Source organism: Fukomys damarensis, unplaced genomic scaffold (genome assembly GCF_012274545.1).
Source record: "Fukomys damarensis isolate Sample0158 unplaced genomic scaffold, DMR_v1.0_HiC HiC_scaffold_39, whole genome shotgun sequence".
In the NCBI taxonomy this organism is placed as follows: Eukaryota; Metazoa; Chordata; class Mammalia; order Rodentia; family Bathyergidae; genus Fukomys; species Fukomys damarensis.
The window spans coordinates 125,909,102-125,909,953 of NW_022900951.1; positions in this window are offsets into that span (position 1 = coordinate 125,909,102).

The window sequence follows — 852 nt, forward strand, 5'->3', positions numbered from 1 at the left end:
TGAGTGACCCCAGCGTCCACCCGTGTCCGAGGGACCACCTGGGCTGGAGGCTTTGGAAACTCCTCTCCAAGACAAGGTGGCCACATCTTTGTGAAAAAAGGGCTGCAGGTGACAAGAGAACTGAGGAGGCCCAGAGTCAGTCAGGAAGGGCAGGGCTCTCACTCAGGGGACAAATGTCTCTGGCACTCTTGAACCAGGCCTTCCTGGCCGGCCCCTCCTGGTTCACTCCGTAGAGCTGAGACCAGCTCTAGTGGCCTCCCTACCTATTGCTGTAAAGAGCTTCTCTCCTCAAGGCTCCTATGAGGCTCTTTGGGAGGCTTCCCTCCGGCTAGCTACTTCTCCACACTGCTGTCCCACTGCTGATTTTCTCGGGATTTCTTTGTGATCTTGTTTACAGTGAGTCTCTTGCATGAAGCTCGGGACAAACACACTGCACAGGGGCACATGCACAAACTACATCTGTCTCATTCTCCAGGGCATCCTCCAAACACAGTTCTAGGCACTCGAGGAATATTTGTTACTGGCTTGTGTGTGGCCACATGGGTCCACCAGGCCCCAGGTCTCCCTGCAGAGTCAGCCTGCCTCATAAGATGATTACAGGACCCATCCGGCCTCCATGTGCACAGCCGCCCTCTTGAATTTCTGTCTCTCTTTCTTTTTCTCTTTGGAGGTTAGGGGAGTTTTACTGGAAATATTGAAAGAATCACTCCTGCATTTTTTTAAGAAAGGTCTGAAGATTTTTTCTCAGGCATTCACTTATAAGTTAATCAAATTTTGATAGCCCCCCTAAATATTTGTTCATTTATTTATTTATTTATTTATTTATTTTGGTTTTAAATTTTTTTTTCTTTT